General features: G+C 40.4%; 1 protein-coding gene across 3 annotated transcripts in view; it reads right to left on the reverse strand.

Moving 5' to 3' along the window:
- The window catches only part of fam169ab (family with sequence similarity 169 member Ab), an 86,854-nt gene extending 70,521 nt beyond the window's left edge, over nucleotides 1-16,333 (reverse strand). The window contains exon 1 of one of the 3 annotated variants that reach the window (XM_063049244.1): nucleotides 16,196-16,333. The gene's annotated coding sequence lies outside the window, so the exon portion shown is untranslated. Of the gene's footprint in view, nucleotides 1-15,606; nucleotides 15,698-15,927; nucleotides 16,166-16,195 lie in introns of those variants that run through there. The other 2 variants (XM_063049245.1, XM_063049246.1) reach the window with 2 other exon arrangements.
- Nucleotides 16,334-16,923: the final 590 nt, after the last annotated feature.

The raw sequence follows: 16,923 nt of genomic DNA on the forward strand, positions 1-16,923 counted from the left end.
GTACATATACTTCACCGCATACTACCTTTTCTTGCATTTGGTGGGACATCGAAATGCACACCTACAGGTATCTATACTTACAGAAAAAGGTTTAGGACTGAAACATGACACGATCTGTGAATAAAATTCACTGAGCTGACAAAACCAGTCAGCAGCATTCACCTCCAAACCTTTCATTTTCCCCAAAACATTATAAAGCAGATTTTATCTCTGCCTACACACCAGTGAATTCTCTTGCAAATTTGGAGGATTTTTGTCCAATTGGAGTCCAAGATGTCACAACCAAAACAATTATCAGCTGAAATAAAGACAGCAAATGCCAGAGAGAGAAGTAAAGTTAACTTTTCAGGTCAGTTACCCCTTAGCTCCAGCATTTTCTCTTTTCATTACTGTATTTTACATTTCTAATATCTGCTTTGTTTAGCTTTCTAACTGCTCTGGCGTTAACGTAAAATAAGATATTACTAATTCCAAAATCTGCAAATCTTTCCTTATCAAGTGTAGTAATACACTTGAGCAGGAAAGTTCTGTTAGAATAAACTTCAAATAAAGTTAAATATTTATTCTAGTATTATAGTAGTAGTAATTCATATTTATTCCAGTGTTAGTTCTATTCTAGTATTAAAAGTTCCATTCTAATATTTGTATATCTGTGCACTTGTAATGCTACTGTGACACTGTAATTTCCTTTGGGATCAATAAAGTAACAAATATTTAGATTATGAGAACACTCAGTCCTCTTTTATTGTCATTTAGAAATGCATACATGCATTAAGAAATGATACAATGTTTCTCCGGAGTGATATCACAGAAAACAGGACAAACCAAAGACTAAAACTGACAGAACCATATAATTATAACATATAGTTACAGCGGTGCAAAGCAATACCTTAATTTGATGAAGAACAAACCATGGGCACGGTAAAAAAAAGTCTCAAAGTCCCCAAGTCCCCGATAGCAGGCGGCAAAAGGGAGAAACTCCCTGCCATAAACCTCCAGGCACTGTCAACTTGCCGATGCCTTGGAAGCAGCTGACCATAGCCGACACTGAGTCCGTCCGTCCAAAAACTTTGAGCCTCCGACCAGCCCCTCCAATACAGCCTCCCGAGCGCCTTCGACCTAGCCCCGGCTGCTGAAACAAGCAAAGCCGAGGATTCGGGGCCTTCTGCTCCGGCAATTCCGGTTACCACACAGTAGCAGCGGCAGTGAGGCAGGCATTTCAAATAATATTTCTTTGCACTATCAGAATCCATGTATGGTAATCAACCATCTCTCCCAGCACATAGAGAAATGTGTTTGACTTATAGTTGAGTGATAACCTTGTAGATATCATAACAAATTTTAATAAAGCTGTCCTACCTTTCACCTCAGCCATTGTATTTTGTGCAGACAATACGCTGAAAAGCTTTATTTTGATAACTTTGTAAACAACTTGATGGAATTCATCATGAAGACAGCTGCTGTGAATTTAAAACTAGAAAGGAACTGCACATTCTCAGTTCATTCAAATTTTAGAGGTAAAGTTTCACAACAGGCATTGCTGCAATTATACACCAGGGAAATTTCTCAGAACAGGAAGTGCTAGAGAACTGCTGTGTAATTACAGCACACAAATGATTACAAGGCAAAATTTAACCAAGCAAAACTTTGGCTTATACAAGAGAGTGAGGAGATAATCGATCAGAGTTGCAGGGAAGTAGTCACCCCGAAATTGCAGGAGGTGAGTAGCTGGGTGACTGTCAGGAGAAATGAAAATGTGAATAGGCAGTTAGCGCAGAGCACCCCTGTGGCCATTCCCCTCAAAATACTGTTGTGGGGGAAATCACCTCCCGGGGAATGCTACTGGCACTGTCTATGGTAGGGGAGGTAAAGAGGGGAGCGGTACTGATAGGGCACTCAATAGTCGGAGGAACAGACGGGAGATTCTGTGGACGTGAACAGGACACCCATATGGTTTATTGCCTCCCAAGTGCCAGGGTCATCTCGGATCACGTCCACAGCATTTTAGAGAGGAAGGGAGAGTAGTCAGATGTCTTGGTACATATTGGTACCAATGACATAGGAAGCGAAAGCAATGAGGTCCTGAAGGGAGAATTTAAAGTTCTCGGCAGAAAGCTGAAAAGCAGGACCTCCAGAATAGCAATTTCTGGATTGCTACCTGTGCCACGTGCCAGTGAGCGTAGAAACAGGATGATTTGGCAGATACGTGCGTAACTGAGAAGTTGGTGCAGGGCGCAGGACTTCAGGTTCTTGGATCATTGGGATCTCTTCTGGGGGAGGTATGACCTGTTCAAGAGGGATAGGTTGCACCTGAACCCAAGGGAGAACCAGTATTCTCGTGGGCAGGTTTGTTAGAGCTGTTGGAGAAGGTTTAAACTAATTTGGCAGGGTGCTGGGAACTGGAATGAAGGGACTCAGGATAGGACGGATAGTAAGCGTGTAGTCAGACTGATAGGAATGGCAAGCAGATGATAGGATAAAATTGCAGCCAGCAAGGCAAGTATCAATGCATTAGGGATGCAAAATGAAAAAGGGTAGCAAAGACAGCATTTAAGGTATCGCATCTCAATACATGGAGTATAAAAAATAAGGTGGATGATCTTGTTGCACTATTACAGATTGTTGGGTATGATGTTATGCCCATCACTGAATTGTGGCTGAAGGATGGTAGTAGTTGGGAGCTAAATGTCCAAGGTTACACGTTGTATTGGAGGGATAGGAAGTTCGGTAGAAGGGAAGGCGTGGCTCTGCTGGCAAAGAATGGCATCAAATAAGTGGAAAGATGTGACACAGGATCGGAAGATGTTGAATCTTCATAGGTTGAGTTAAAAAACTACAAGGGTACAAGTACTCTGATAACATTTATATACAGGCCTCCCAACAGTAGCTGGGATGTGGACCACAGATTACAACAGAAAATAGAAAAGGCGTGTCAAAAGGGCAATGCTATAATAGTCATGGGAGATTTTAACATGCAGGTTGATTGGGAAAAATCAGTTTGGGAATGGATTTCAAGGGAATGAGTTTGTTGAATGCCTACAAGATGGCTTTTTGAATAGTTTGTCATTTGTTGTTGAGCCTGCTAGGCAATCAGCTACACTAGACTGGGTGTTATGTAATGAACCGGAGGCGATTAAGGATCTTAACGTGAAAGAGCCCTTAGGAACCAGTGATCACAATATGATTGAGTTCAACTTGAAATTTGATAGCGAGAAAGTAAATTCTGACGTAGCAGTATTTCTGTGGAGTAAAGGAAATTACAGTGGTATGAGAGAAGAGTTGGCCAAAGTAACCAATTTCCCCCGGGATCAATAAAGTATGACTATGACTATGATTATGACTATAAATTGGAAGGAGCTGCTGGCAGGGATGACAGCAGAACAGCAAAGGTATGTGCTTCTGGGAAAAATGAGGAAGGCTCAGGACAGAGGGTATTCCAAAAATGAAGAAATACTCAAATGGCAAAATAGTACAACTGGGGCTGACATGGGAAGTCAAAGCTAATGTAAAAACAAAAGAGAGGGCGAACAACAAAGCAAGATTAGCAAGACGACAGAGGATTAGGAAGCTTTTATAAACCTACAGAGAGCAACAAAAAGAATCATTGGAAGGGAAAAGATGAAATATGAAATACAATGTTGGAAAATACACGATCATGCACTTTGGTAGTAGAAATAAACAAGCAGACTATTTTCTAAATGGGGAGAAAATCCTAAAATCTGAGATGCAAAGGGACTTGGGAGTTCTTGTGCAGAATACACTAAAGGTTAACTTGCAGGTTGAGTCAGTGGTGAGGAAGGCAAATGCAAAGTTAGTATTCATTTCAAGAGGCGTTGAATGCAAGAACAGGGATTGAGGCTGAGGCTTTATGAGGCACTTTGAGTGTTGTTAACAGTTTTGGGCTCCTCATCTAAGAAAAGATGTGCTGGCATTGGAGAGGGTCCATAGGCGGTTCACAAGGATGATTCCAGGAATGAAAGGGTTATCATACGAGGAACATTTGATGGCTCTGGGTCTGTACCCACTGGAAATTAGAAGGATGAGGGGTTCTCATTGAAACCTTTCAAGCATTGAAAGACCCAGACAGAGCAGATGTGGAAAGAGTGTTTCCCAAGGTGGGAGAGTCTAGGACAAGAGGGCACAACCTCAGGATAGAGGGGCATCCATTTATAACAGATGCAGAGAAATTTTGTTAGCCAGAGGGTGGTGAATTTGTGGAATTTGTTACCACAGGCAGATATAGAGGCCAGGTTTTTGGGTATATTTAAGGCAGAGCTTGATAGGTTTTTGATTGGACACGGCATCAAAGTTTATAGGGAGAAGGCTGAGAACTGGGGTTGAGGAGAGAGAAAAAAAATGGATCAGCCATGATTGAATGGCAGCGCAGACACGATGGGCCAAAAGGCCTAATTCTGGCCCTATGTCTTATGGTCTTATAAAGCATCAACCACTAGCTCTCTGTGCCTGGGGGTGTGGTGGGGAGGTGGGAAGACATCTGTCATTTATAAGTAAAAACTGCTAAAGACTTTTAATTTATTGCAACACGGGACACAAATGACAATGGGAAAACTGTCACTGCATGTAAGGAATTTGTACGTTCTCCCTGTGACTGTGTGGGTTTCCTTCGGGTGCTCCGGTTTCCTCCCACAGTCCAAAGGTGTACCAGTTGGTAGGTTAATTGGTCATTATAAATTGTCCCGTAACTAGGCTAGGATTAAGTCAGGAGATTGCTGGGCGGCATGACTCAAAGGACCGGAAGAGGCTTTCATGCTGAAATGCTGACCAGTTTCTCCTTCCATAGATGCTGCTTGACCAGATGGGTTTCTGGTTTTGTTTCAAATACCAGGAATGCAGTTTTGGTTTTCTTCACTGTCCTGAGTGGCCTGCAAGGCCTTTTCAGAGGGCAGATAACCGGTTAGCACTTTGGAGTGCCCCGAGATCATAAAGGAAACGATTTCTTTGCCAGATGGATTCTTACAACCCCACTGCTTTATAGTCATCATTACTGGCTGGGCCTTCTATTCCAAATTTATTTAATTAATTGAATGCTAAATAACCCTAATAACTGATATAATGAGAGGATAAAGTCCTACAACTTGAACTTAGGGAGCAAGGTAACAGCAGGACCTCCAAGGTTGTAATTTTTTGGACAAATTGTACATGCCAGTGTATAATCGGGATTAGAGGCAATTTCAGCTAACTGAATGGTTGAAGAGATGGTGTATGAGGGTGAGCTTTAGATTTCTGAATGACTTGGGACAGTTTCTGGGAATGGTGGAGCCTTTACAAGCCTAATGGAACAGGCCACAGATTCATGTTAGAATCTGTCAAGTCAGAATGAGCATAGCATACAGTTCCAGAGCACATTCACCAGGATATTGTCCACGATGGAACATTTCAGATACACGTGACTGGATAGGCTGTGTTAATTTTCGTCTGAATGACGGTGACTTAGGGAGATCTGACTGAGGTACACAAACTTTGAGGGATATAGAGTAGATAGCAAGGAACACTTCCCTTCAGTAGAGGTATTTATGACCAGGGAGCAAAGGTTTAAGGAAAGGAATGTAAGAGAAAATCCCCCTCCCCCAAGAAGATGGTTGAAATGTGGAATACAGTTGCCCTTAGGAGTTGCAGAGGCTGGTACTCTCATAACATACAAATATTTAACAATGATATGAAATGCTAAGACAAAGACCAAATGAGGAAAAATAAGATTAGACAGGTACTTGACATGGACAAAGTGGCTCAAAAAGGCCTATTTCCATGAAGGAAGAATCTGTGACAATGAGTCTCCAGCTATTATGGTGAGATTTTAACTAATCTCATTCAGTGAATATTCTAAATCTCTGGATGCCAGACCAGTAACTTAAACTCACTGTTACGTGTCCTCTTTAATTATTCCCATGTTTTATTGCTTAACTTTAAAATATATGACTTTTTTTTTTGCTTAATTCTGCTTAACACTTCCAGTTTTGGATGCAATAGTAAGCTCCACATGGTTAACCAGCTGCAGAAACAGAGAAAAAGATAAAATTCCAAGTAAAATAACGGGAACAGCAGCACAACGCGTTTGAAGTGATGATTTGAAGCTTGACAGTGCTGAAAATGTTTAATAGATTTTCAGAATGAAGGTAAGTTGCCGTATAAATACTGGAACACAATCCTGTGCAAGATTAATATAACAAGAATGTAGTATTAAAAACTGTTCTAATGAAAGATCATCAAGATGAAAATTTAACCCACTTTCTCTCTCCACAAATGCAGCCCAAGTTCCCCAGTATTTCAAGCTGCTTCAGTAATTTTCAGATTCATCCTCTGAATCTTTATCATAAATGAAGATGGCGACAATACTGTTTAAAAACCAATTGCTTTTAAAATTGAGTAACTGAGGTAGGGTTGGAACACAGAAAAGTCAAAGGCAAAAGAAAATGACTACAGATAACAAAATCTGGATTTTAAAAGCACAAAATGCAGGAGGAAGACATTTTTGCCGTGTTTGGAATTAATAACTGAAACTAAAACAAAACTACTCTGCAATGAGCAACCCCATAACTTTGCTGAGCGGTGCACAGGGTGAAGAAAACAAGTCAGGGAGCATCCGGGGGGGAAAACGAGCTCTCGCTTCTGATTAACATTTCATCAGAATTTCTTCATCTAATCATAATGATCATTCCCTGTCTCTCTGCAGTTACTCTATTGTCTCTCTACTGCTTGAGCAGCTGTTTACCTCCAGCACTTTTGGTTTCTATTTACAACATCTAGGTTTTCTTTTCCTTAAAATGCTCGATCTGAATCACATTTTAATCAGTGCTGAATATAGTGGAATTGAAAACATTTGTTTGTCAAACATCACAAAGCTTAGTTCCTGCATCACACACAAATACTATGAATGCTTTTTATAGAATCAATGACAAAGCTTATCCCTAATGAATTATGGACATGCTACCAACATATATGAACACAAAATAAAACAGTTAAGTATAATAACAGCAACACACACAAAATGCTGGAGGAAATCAGCAGGCCAGGCAGCATCTATTGAAAAAAAGAACAGTCAGCGTTTCAAACATTCTGTCAATCTTCTTGATGTTCTTGGATCATTCCTAATAAGCTCGTATTCTCATCAATACTTTCATACAATATTGCTGTTTTCTCCACCAAATGGGTGATTTTACCCAGATGTAATATTTTTTCTGACACATTTTCACACATCATCATGTGCCATGTCATATGACGCAAAATGATTATGGTCCATCTATGAGCACAATTGTTCTTGACAGATTATTCTACAGAGGTGGTTGGCCATTGTCTTTACAAGACGGGTGACCCCAGCCATCAAAGTTAAACCTGATTCTGAGAGATTGGTTCTTTGGTTGCATTAATTGTATAACCAGGACTCATCAGCAGATGGTGCATATCACATGACCATGGCTTACTCCCATAGCTTCACATGACTTTGAATGAGGGTGGGGGCTGTGGGAAGGGGTTAAGCGGGTGTAACACCTTGCCCAAGGGTTATCCACAGGTTAGCGGAGAGAAGGAGTACCTTGCACCTCTGTTGGTAGAGACATATCTCCACCATACCACACAATTTTCCACACAGGTGGTCTAAAAGCTTCTGGGGACAAAGATTCCAAGGTCCCACAATTAATGATGTGAAGATGACTCTTTTAAGTACACAAACCTTCCTACTATTAATAGATCAGCTATTTGATGTGATCAACAGCAGTATCGATCTGGTCTGCAAGTTTACTAGAACTAAGTAACTTAGCCAGTGTTTGAAACAGGCAATTAACAAAATCACATTGTTTTGCACTGCATCTCTTGAGCAATTAGCCTCATGCTGTGGGCCAGCATCCTATGTCCTATATACAGACAGTGCTGTTTGCTTGCAAAACATCTCTCTTTAACTTCAGACTGATTATTGCTTGCTATTTACTTCAAGAAATGAAAATTGGCTCCTGATTATGATAAGAAGCTAAACACAGAATATTGGTTGGAAATCTGACTTCAAAACAACCCATGATCTTTAGAAGTGTCAGCTGATATACATAGAAAGCTGAGCTTGGGAAGAAAAAGGAAGGCGTCCCAGCCCTGGACAGTGAATATCCATCACAATTGCATAAGATTCCAATTAGAAGAATCTTATTTGAAGCCGTACAAATATATTTGCTCTGCAAGTTTTCAGTGAACTATTTTCATTAATATAATCAAATCCCATTGCAGATTTGCAATGACCCCAAACAAGTTCCACCCACAAAATTCTGAAACATTTGAAATCTATATGTACTTCTTTCACATGTTTGAAAGGTACTGCTAAACCTGGCTTTATCTCATTTAACATACAGGGAAAATAAAAACACCAAATTAACAACTAAACAAAAAACACAGAACCTAAAGTGCAATAGTTCAGTTTTGGAAAATGTCTAGCTCCTTCCGTATTCACTGCTGTTCTTTAGAGGATAAGATTAGCGTCTAATTGTACTATGAAAGGACCTTCAGTCTTTCAAATATAAAAAGCAACGACATCACCCAAAGTAACACACATGCTAGAGAAACTTATCAAGTCAGGCAGCATCTATGAAGAGGAATTAACAGTCAATGTTTCAGGCCAAAACCCTTCATTAGGACTGGAAATGTAGGGGGAGGGTTCCCCTTCATAGGTGCTGGCCTCCCCCACCCCCACCCCCACCCATCTACCTTTCTCCTCACCTTCCAGCTAGCACTCCTACCCCCACCACCTCCTTATTCTGGCTTCTTCCTTCTCCTTTTCCAGTTCTAATGAAGGGTCTTGGTCCGAAATGTCAATCCTTATTTCTCCTCCATAGATGCTGCCTGACCTACTGAGTTCCACCAGCATTTTGTGCGTTACTTTGGACCTCCAGAATATGCAGAATCTCTTGTGTTGGTTGACATCACCCAAGTTGTCCTTCTCCCATTCAGGAATATTTAAGGTATACATTTGCTGAATTGTTGAACCAATTTAAAAGGTTACAGTTCTATTCACTTCATTGGGCTGTAACATCAACCTCATGGTCAACTTTAGTAACAATCACCAAAACATTAACAATTCCACTCAAAGGTTGCATTCATTCATCCCAAGACTGATTAGGGATCAAGTTTTAGAAATAGCATGGTTATTAACGTAACAGATTAATGGGAAAATTTCACAAATAATTTCTCTTGTTCTTCCACATCAATTAGACTTTTCATAATAAAACTATAATAAGGTACTGAACTTCACACACAGTTGTTCTGTGAACAAAGTTCTCACCTCTGAATAATAACCAGTAACCTCTTTACCACCATGCAGATTTATCTACTATATAATCACGTATGACTGGCAAAACAATTATAATGTTTTCCCAAGTTTTTCCTTCTTCATCTGCCTTGCGCGTTACAAGCTTGGGCGATCACGGCTTTCTACATCAAGTGAACCCACATAGCATCAATGATATCTCGCACACTTAGATCTGTTAGCTCTTTCACGGTGTCCATATATTTTCCTCTTTGCCTTCCTCTTCTGCGTTTCCCAGGCATACGCCTTGTATTTCTCCCTTTCTGATGACATGGCCCAGGAATTTAAGTTTCCTCTCATTTAATCTTCTCATTAAAGATCTTTTTGTATGGGCAGGTTGAAGTACAGTCTCATTAGTTACCCTATCTCTATATGATATTTTCAGCATTCTTCTAAGAAACCACATTTCTGTTGCTTCTAAGTTTCTTTGGAGTTCTGGTGTTATAGCCCATGTTTCGGAAGCATACAGCAAGATTGACCAGATGTAACATTTTAGTAACCCAAGCCTTGTTGCTGTAGAGTGTGTCTGTTGGTAAAAATGGGTTTCATTTTTGGAAGTTGGTTTTGGCAATGGCAATTCTTCTTTTTATTTCTACTCTACTTCTAGCATCTTGTGATATAAAGCTACTATGGTAATTAAAGCTGGTCTTTTGTTCAATATCTTGGTTACCGATGTACAATTGGCAGTTGGGAGCATCCTGTTTTGATATTACCATACATTTGGTTTTTTTACAGTTGATGGTTAGACCAAAATCTGCACTTGTTTGTACTACTTTGTCCAGGAGGATGTATAGGTCGTCTGCAGCACTTGCTATTAGGGTAGTATCGTCTGCATATCTTATATTGTTGATGTTAACACCTCCAATTTTTATCCCATCTAGGTCTTCTATTTCTCTGAGAATCATTTCACTATAGATATTAAATAATTCCGGTGAGGCAACACATCCCTGTCTAACTCCTCTTTGAATTTTAGTCCAACTGCTTATATTATCATCAATTTTTACTGCCGCCATTTGGTTCCAATATAAATTTTGAAGCAGTTGTTGGTCCCTTCCATCAATGTTCAGCGAGAATTCGAAATAATTTTTTATGGTGCACTTTGTCGAGTGCTTTAGTGAAAACAATAAAACATAAAAGACATCATTTTGATATTCAATTGCCCTTTTTGAAAGCATTCGTAGTATGAAAATTGTGTTCCTAGTTCCTCTATCCTCGATAAACCCATATTGCAGTTTAGAAGTTTCTTGTTTTTGATTCAACTCAGGACAATTCTCAACAAAATCTTTATTATATGACTCATAAGACTGATTGTTCTGTAATTTCCCCAAGTTTATCTAAATAAATTATAATCACTCCTCAGGTTGAAAAGCCAGTACTAGACATCAAATATACAATTTTAAATGATCAGTTAATATACTCAATACAAAACAGAAAGACTATGTTTGCACACAATAAAATTGTTGGCTTTATACAGCTTCTTTCGCAGAGTTAATGAAGTGTGTTACTTTAAAATTTTGGTCATTGTTGGGACATGAGGAAGGTGAACACACCTCACAAAAATAACAATTTTTGGCAAAACAAAATTTTGGCAAGGCACAAGTTTTGTGAAATTAAGCATCATTCTGATGTCAAATTACTGCTGCTGGCAATGGCATACCTGTCAGAAGCCATTATATAATGATTTCCAACAAGGACAAATTATAATACAAAAATAACTTGCACTAGGATAATTATAATGATTCTCGTGTTCACGTGCAAGCAGGTAAATGGATTTTCAGTCTTGCATTGGGAGGTACTTATTTCTGTCTCGCCCAAATTTAAAAGATGAATGGTCCAGGAATACAACCAATTCAAGGGGTTTTTTTTTGAAAAGTCAATGAGTGCCCTCAGTGACAAAATGAAGATAAATATGAAATCACCATGTGTCCTGTCTCAGGAAACCCAATAACCTTCATCACAACATTTAGCAGATCAGTGACCATCTAAAGACTTTGTTTACAAACCTTGTCCAGCATTGCTCACTATCTTATAGAATCTTCCCGAAAGTCAACCCACATTTGATCTTGACAGTGGGGATCCTTTTCCAAGAGAAATGAAGTACAGTTTATATCAATACTACCAGAAGATTTTTTCTTGAAATATTCACTCTTTTCTTTTACGTGGCATTGGTGTCTCTGAATAAACCAATGCTTATTGCCTGCTCCACACATTTTAATAACCAGAAGCAACTCCAGAGTGGATTGACAAGTCCACATTTTCAGCATAACTGTTCGTGCACATCCAATTCTGCAATACAGTTCACTATGCCCTGCAATTTTCCCAGCAACATCCTGAGTATATCAAACATGTACTTACCACTGCACCTTTATGTGTATTGGAATACAAAATCTGATGCTGAAAGGAAATAATACAACTACTTCTATCCCATAGCAATAATCTGACAGTTTATTAGTGTTTGGACATTAATGCAACGTTCATTTCTGCAAAGCTATCATAGTTTGCTAATACTGTGGATTCCGGATAACTGGCCCATCAGTTAATTGGGGCGACACACACAAAATGCTGGTGGAATGCAGCAGGCCAGACAGCATCCATAGGAAGAAGCACAGTCAACGTTTCAGGCCAAGACCCTTTGTCAGGACTAACTGAAAGAAGAGATAGTGAGAGATTTGAAAGTTGGGTGGGGTGGGGGGGGGGAGATCCGAAATGGTAGGAGAAGACAGGAGGGGGAGGGATGGAGCCAAGAGCTGGAAAGTTCATTGGCAAAAGGGATACAAGGCTGGAGAAGGGAGAGGATCATGGGATGGGAGGCCTACAGAGAAAGAAAGGGGGAGGGGAGCACCAGAGGAAGATGGAGAACAGGCAAGGAGTTATTGTGAGAGGAACAGAGAGAGAAAAAAAGGGGGGGGGGGAAATAAATAAATAAGGTATGGGGTAAGAAGGGGAGAAGGGGCATTAATGGAAGTTAGAGAAGTCAATGTTCATGCCATCAGGTTGAAGGCCACCCAGACGGAATGTAAGGTGTAGTTCCTCCAACCTGCCATGGGAATGGGACGTGGAATTAAAATGTGTGGCCACTGGGAGATCCTGCTTTCTCTGGCAGAGAAAGCATAGATGTTCAGCGAAACGGTCTACCAGTCTGCGTTGGGTCTCACCATATATAGAAGGCCGGACCAGGAGCACCGGACGCAGCATATCACACCAGCCGTCTCACAGGTGAAGTGTCGCCTCACCTGGAAGGACTGTCTGGGGCCCTGAATGGTGGGGAGGGAGGAAGTGCAAGGGCATGTGTAGCACTTGTTCTACTTACAAGGATAAGTGCCGGGAGGGAGATCGGCGGGAAGGGATGGGGGGGGAACGAATGGACAAGGGAGTCGCGTAGGGAGCGATCCCTGCTGAAAGCAGAAAGGTAGGGGGAGGGAAAGATGTGCTTGGTGGTGGGATCCCGTTGGAGGTGGCGGAAGTTACAGAGAATTATATGTTGGCTGGTGGGGTGCTAGGTGAGGACAAGGGGAACCCTATCCCTAGTGGGGTGGTGGGAGGATGGGGTGAGAGCAGATGTGCGTGAAATGGGAGAGATGCATTTGAGAACAGAGTTGATGGTGGAGGAAGGGAAGCCCCTTTCTTTAAAAAAGGAAGACAACTCCTTCGTCCTAGAATGAAAGGCCTCATCCTGAGAGCAGATGTGGCGGAGACGGAGGAATTACAAGAAGGGGATGGTATTTTTGCAAGAGACAGGGTGGGAAGAGGAATAGTCCAGGTAGCTGTGAGAGTCCGTAAGCTTATAGTAGACATCAGTAGATAAGCTGTCTCCAGAGACAGAAAGATCAAGAAAGGGGAGGGAGGTGTCAGAAATGGACCAGGTAAATTTGAGGGCAGGGTGAAAGTTGGAGGCAAAATTAGAGTCCTTGAATGTGAGTCCATAGGTTATGGGAACATTTCAGTGATGGGGCAAGTGAAGTTATCCTCTTGGTTTAAGAGCCTGAAGGTTGAGGGGTAATAATTGCTCCTGAGCCTCCTGTACCTTCTTCCTGATGGCAGCAAAGGGAAGAGAGCATGACCTGGGTGGTGGGGTCCCTGATGTTGGACAACACTCCATGGAAATGCACTCAAGGATGGGGAGGGGTTTATCTGTGATGAACTGGGCAGCATTCGCTACTTTTTGCGCGAATTTCCATTCAAGGGCAATGGTATTTCCATCCCAGGATATGATACAGCCAGTCAATATACTCTTCATTACATAGCTACAGAAGTTTGTCAAAGTTTAAGATGTCATGCTGAATCTTTGCAAACTATTAAGGAAGCAGAAGCACTGTCGTGCTTTCTTCATAATTGCACATGTGCCGGGCCCAGGACATTGTTTTTATCTCTTGGATCCATACAGACTGCTCTACTTCCAAAGTAACCCACTGACTAAAGCCGTGAAATGAGCTAGAAAATTCAGTTTCTCTTTTATAAAGTAGATGATGGCAAAGATAACTAAGTTAATTTTTTTTTCCACACATTAGACTGTGATTATAGAGTTGTTGACTAGTTATGGCTACAATGACATCAGAAATTACATGAAAGTGTTTTTAGGGCTAAATGGTATAACATAACAAATGGTTTAATGCTGCCAATGTTCCAAAGAGAAGCAACTAAGCACAAGAAAGGCAGGACAAATCTTCACTTACCAAAGGTTCGAGATCTATTCTTTCCAAACTTGTTACACACACATTATGACTCCAATAACTAACCAGAACATTTTATTTGTACATCACTCTTCACCCACTGCAACCAAATTGGAGCTTAGCTCCAGATGACAGAATTAAAATTCTCTTCTGTCCACCAAGCAATCCAGAACCTTGCCCAATAAGCACAAGTTCACAACATAAAACCAGCAATCACACTCAGTTTAGAGGATGGCCAGGGAGAGAGGGGAATTAGTCCATCAGATGGTATTTAATGGGAGAGCGAAGAAGATTGAGGCAGGCGTTCAGGCATATTTTTGGAGAAAAACATGAATTAATTTTTCAATCCACAATGTTGTTGGTACCAATGCAAGAGATCTGAATTTTGGTCTTTAACTACAAGTAACATGTTTAATTTTGTAAAGAATCTTCTCCTCTGTTTCAGTAATGGAAGGAATATTTGGAGCAACAGTTACCAGTTTTCCCTAGAATTTCCTCCCAGATTTGGATCTTAATTATTAGATAACGTGAATAAATTCATTCTTCTTTTATCAATTTCCCTTAACATCCTCAACAAGCAAGTCTTTAATTCTAACAATTCCACAAAGGGGGAAAAAAATGTTAGAGATTTTCTTTAGCCTCTCCATGAAATAGTGCTTTCTGATATTACAATGACATCTCAGTTATACACACAGGAACAGTCGCTTCAACCCACCATGCCCATGCTAGCCAACCAATACCTTTCTACACATTCCCCAATTCCCTGCATTCAGCCATAACTCCCAATACCCTAGCACTACAAGCGCTCATCCAAAAACTTCTGAAATATTTTGAGATTACTTGCCTTTACATTCCCATCAGCTGGCAAGTTCCAGATTTCACTCATGAATAAATTCCTACTCACACCACTTTAACTCCCCTACCAATTACCTCAGTATCTCAAAACAGTCTAGCTCTCATGTCAAAAGGCATGAGCTCGCAACAAGAAAGTAGGTGACCAGATAAAGACTTCTCCAAAGGACATGTACAAAATCATAATCAGACTGCTATTTAGGGCAGGTTTCGTAACCTTGAGCAGCACCAGTACATACACGCTGAGTTTATCGTTAAAAAAAATTGGATACATATTTCCTCATACGTTTGACGTAGCACTAAACTATTAAATAATACCTTAATGCTTTTCACCACACATTACACATGGAAGCAAAATAAAAGGACATGTCACAAAACCTGAAAGAAACAGAACATTCAGGATTGAAGAAGTAACATGTCAGGTTAACAACTCCATGGATCTCATCACAGTTTCTGCCTGATCTGCCTAGTGTTTCTAACATGGTTGTTTTTGTTACCCATGGTATGGTTTCCAGGACACGCAATTACTACAAAAAATCCACCAAACCCTATTTTTTTCTTTAAAAAAACAGATACCAGTTGATTCCTTTTCATACATAATTTCAGTTTCATATAAGTTGGGCTCCAATGCTATTTCTTGTGATCAACATGCCTAGACCAGCTTGAAAAGCGCAATAATTGTATACAGAATACATTACTTATGATGAAGCAATCGTTTTACAAATTTGTTCTAATCCACCTGTTTTACAAGACAATCTAAACTTCAAAAAAATCTACTCATACCTCCAGTTTTTTTTAACTCTGTACACCACCAACTCTGCCGTGGTTCTCCTGTAAGTTTTCCTTCCAAGTACTGAGTGCACGGTTACAGCCGTCTCACGCATTCAGTGACCCACAGACCATCCGCTTCACAGTCCAATCAGATGCTGACCCACTTCCTGAGCTACAATGGGCAACTCCACTTGCACAACGATGAGAATCAAAGATTTCATTTCCCAGCAAGAATCATTGCAACAATTCCTCAAAATGTCACCCAGTTAATTCATAGCTTTATAATTAAGGAAGACTCCGTCCCCTAATGTTACACAATTACGCTCAGTTCACCTGTTGTCCAGTGGTGCCCTGCGGCCACTGGATTCCAGTTTGGATGTTCAGCCACACATAGTTGGCCCGTGCTAGAACGCCGACCATGGCTGGTTGGTTTTGTTAGCCCCTCTGTTGTTCTAAGCGCATGCTCCGATGCCGATACGCGGATCAATCCCTAAATCCAATCATCTGCTCTCTCCCTTAATATCCACACCAGGGCCTTCCAAATTCAACGTGCAACGACAATGGAAGCCCGAAATTTTGCCAATAGGAAATAAAAACATACCGAAGATGAGGAGCACAAATCGCCCACCGTGTCCGAGACTCACAACCTTGCGATGCAAAGAGATCTCGCTGGGATTCCAGCTCCCGGACCGTACTCCTCGCCGCTGCTACTGCCCAGAAAACTGACGCACGCACTGAGACGCCGGCAATTTAAATTAAAGGGACACCGTCTATACGGAAAACTGCTTCTGTAGATTAACAGGGTGAATTTGCACTAAACATGAATATACTTTATATCGAAATAAATCGCATTGCCTTACCAGAGGTATAAGACGCTGTATTGCCTCGTTTCTATAGCTAAAAACAGAGATTTCATAATAAATACTGCAATCATTTCTTCCCCCTATAAAGTTCTTTATAGAGAAAATTAATAAAGTTTATAGAACTTTATAGAGAAAAAAATTCCCCATTTTTTATTAATGAACCTACATCACAATAGGAGTAAAACATAAATATGGGATTGTCAAAATATTAAAAAAGCTTTTTAGTAAACCTTTTTTAATAAAGGTAGTAAATAAAAGTATTTATTTTCATAAAAAATTAAACCTTTTAATTAAGGATATTCAAATCATTTCTATAAACCGTTGACAGCAACAGCCAGAGCAATGAGACCAGTTTATAAGAAAATTGACAAAAACTCCCAGCTTTTTCTGGTTTCCCCAATTCTACTTTGCATGAGAATGCTTCCTCATATATACCGTAGATGGTTCACTCTTTTTGTGTGACAGG

Source organism: Mobula hypostoma, chromosome 5, assembly GCF_963921235.1.
Source record: "Mobula hypostoma chromosome 5, sMobHyp1.1, whole genome shotgun sequence".
NCBI lineage: Eukaryota > Metazoa > Chordata > Chondrichthyes > Myliobatiformes > Myliobatidae > Mobula > Mobula hypostoma.